The following is a 3,300-nucleotide window of genomic DNA, read 5'->3' on the forward strand; positions in this document are numbered from 1 at the left end:
TACATCTGTGATGTTATCATCAAGTTCAGTGTGATTTGTATTCGTCAAAAATTGTTTACTTGTTTTAATCTTTATTTATTTGAGTATGTAATGTATCTGTTCATTAAGGGCAACCTTACATGTAATTAACGACTGGGTCGGCCGCTGTGGCCGAGCGGTTCTAGGCGCTTTAGTCTGGAGCCGCACTGCTGCTACGGTCGTAGGTTCGAATCCAGCCGCGGGCAGGGACGTGTGTGCTCTCTTTAGGTTAGTTAGGTTTAAGTAGTTCTAAGTCTAGGGGACTGATGACCTCAGATTATAAGTCCCATAATGCTTAGGGCCATTTGAACCATTTGAACGACTGCGTTTGACAACCTAGGGCACAACATCACTCAAGTCAAGATCTGGTCAACCTCCTCACAATATGTCACTCAATACTCTTTCGTTCCTCAGCAAACCTGTTAAGGCGTTAGGCAGTTTATTAAACAGCCTGGAAAACTGTGCGCCGATTCTTGATTAGTATTTGCACAACACACGAGGGCCATGGACAAGGTCCCAAGCCCGGGTTCCCGGTTTCGATTCCCGGCGGGGTCAGGGATTTTCTCTGCCTCGTGATGGCTGGGTGTTGTGTGATGTCCTTAGGTTAGTTAGGTTTAAGTTGTTCTAAGTTCTAGGGGACTGATGACCATAGATGTTAAGTCACGTAGTGCTCAGAGCTACACTCCTGGAAATGGAAAAAAGAACACATTGACACCGGTGTGTCAGACCCACCATACTTGCTCCGGACACTGCGAGAGGGCTGTACAAGCAATGATCACACGCACGGCACAGCGGACACACCAGGAACCGCGGTGTTGGCCGTCGAATGGCGCTAGCTGCGCAGAATTTGTGAACCGCCGCCGTCAGTGTCAGACAGTTTGCCGTGGCATACGGAGCTCCATCGCAGTCTTTAACACTGGTAGCATGCCGCGACAGCGTGGACGTGAACCGTATGTGCAGTTGACGGACTTTGAGCGAGGGCGTATAGTGGGCATGCGGGAGGCCAGGTGGACGTACCGCCGAATTGCTCAACACGTGGGGCGTGAGGTCTCCACAGTACATCGATGTTGTCGCCAGTGGTCGGCGGAAGGTGCACGTGCCCGTCGACCTGGGACCGGACCGCAGCGACGCACAGATACACGCCAAGACCGTAGGATCCTACGCAGTACCGTAGGGGACCGCACCGCCACTTCCCAGCAAATTAGGGACACTGTTGCTCCTGGGGTATCGGCGAGGACCATTCGCAACCGTCTCCATGAAGCTGGGCTACGGTCCCGCACACCGTTAGGCCGTCTTCCGCTCACGCCCCAACATCGTGCAGCCCGCCTCCAGTGGTGTCGCGACAGACGTGAATGGAGGGACGAATGGAGACGTGTCGTCTTCAGCGATGAGAGTCGCTTCTGCCTTGGTGCCAATGATGGCCGTATGCGTGTTTGGCGCCGTGCAGGTGAGCTCAACAATCAGGACTGCATACGACCGAGGCACACAGGGCCAAGACCCGGCATCATGGTGTGGGGAGCGATCTCCTACACTGGCCGTACACCTTTGGTGATCGTCGAGGGGACACTGAATAGTGCACGGTACATCCAAACCGTTCATCGAACCCATCGTTCTACCATTCCTAGACCGGCAAGGGAACTTGCTGTTCCAACAGGACAATGCACGTCCGCTTGTATCCTGTGCCACCCAACGTGCTCTAGAAGGTGTAAGTCAACTACCCTGGCCAGCAAGATCTCCGGATCTGTCCCCCACTGAGCATGTTTGGGACTGGATGAAGCGTCGTCTCACGCGGTCTGCACGTCCAGCACGAACGCTGGTCCAACTGAGGCGCCAGGTGGAAATGGCATGGAAATCCGTTCCACAGGACTACATCCAGCATCTCTACGATCGTCTCCATGGGAGAATAGCAGCCTGCATTGCTGCGAAAGGTGGATATACACTGTACTAGTGCCGACATTGTGCATGCTCTGTTGCCTGTGTCTATGTGCCTGTGGTTCTGTCAGTGTGATCATGTGATGTATCTGACCCCAGGAATGTGTCAATAAAGTTCTTATTTCAATTTCCAGGAGTGTATTTGAACCATGGACAAGGTTCCCCAACCACTGACAAGTCACAAGGTCAGGTAATTCCCTGCAGTCCCGCAACGAACCCATCAACTGACTTCTGTAATTATTTACAATGCGTATCCTCGATGTTGACGCCACGCAAGTCACGAACTCTGTTAGCATAATGCGGCAAACATGCTTTCATTCCACTAAGCAGTGTTTGCGAAGGCCCTTTTACTTCAAAGAAACACACTAACAAATCTGTTTTTTGTAGTGCGTACTCAGTGCTGAGAAATGCTTCACTCATCTCAGACATTGGGGAGGTGAGGGGGAGGGGAGGGGGGTCCACAATTGGTCAGTCTGCTACTTACTTCAACCTGCGCCTGAGATGCGCGACGTTTCCGGAAATGTCACATACTCTAATAGTCAGTTCGTAAATAATGTCTTCTTTGTATAGCTTAGTGTCAGCAGGCAGCTCCATCACAGACTTTCTCTCTCTGAAATACAAATAACAAGAAGTTCCCTTGGGACCAAGAAAAACTGCAGAGAATTATTTGTTACTATTAAAAACAACTAACTGTCTACAGTTAAATACACACCATCCCTATTATCTTGCTATTATGGTTCACATGGCTCTGAGCACTATGGGACTTAACATCAATGGTCATCAGTCCCCTAGAAATTGAACTAATTGAACCTAACTAACCTAAGGACAGCACACAACACCCAGTCATCACGTATCTTGCTATTACACACACCCCTGTCCACACCCAAAACCACACCCTCGCTGTAGAAGTGTAACGATATCAGGATTTGTGGTACTATGGTCGAGAGCTGTTCGTAACAGTTTGATCATAATATAACACTTCTTTCTTGCGTAAAACTATTTTCAACACGTTACGTATCAGGGGTAGCAATCAACCGTCATCAAAATAGTATCACGAAACTCCCTTAAAAGGTGGTCATAGAAATTTAAAAAAATTTTCAATAATAAACAGAACAGTTTTACAGCAATAAAACTTATTAAAAATAAATAGCCAGAGATGTGTCTGTGGAAAACTGACTGCCTAACAGGAAGTGAACTTAGGAAACAATGTCTCTTACCAAAGGACAGAACAAATGACTGTAAATCACTAAGAGAGTCCTTAAATAACAAATAAAGTTTTCTTAAACTAAGTACTTGATATAAGCCACTAACACCGGCCTCACCAGCTGGATTACAAAACGTTCTTACTTC

This window comes from Schistocerca gregaria, chromosome 1 (assembly GCF_023897955.1).
Source record: "Schistocerca gregaria isolate iqSchGreg1 chromosome 1, iqSchGreg1.2, whole genome shotgun sequence".
Taxonomy (NCBI): Eukaryota; Metazoa; Arthropoda; class Insecta; order Orthoptera; family Acrididae; genus Schistocerca; species Schistocerca gregaria.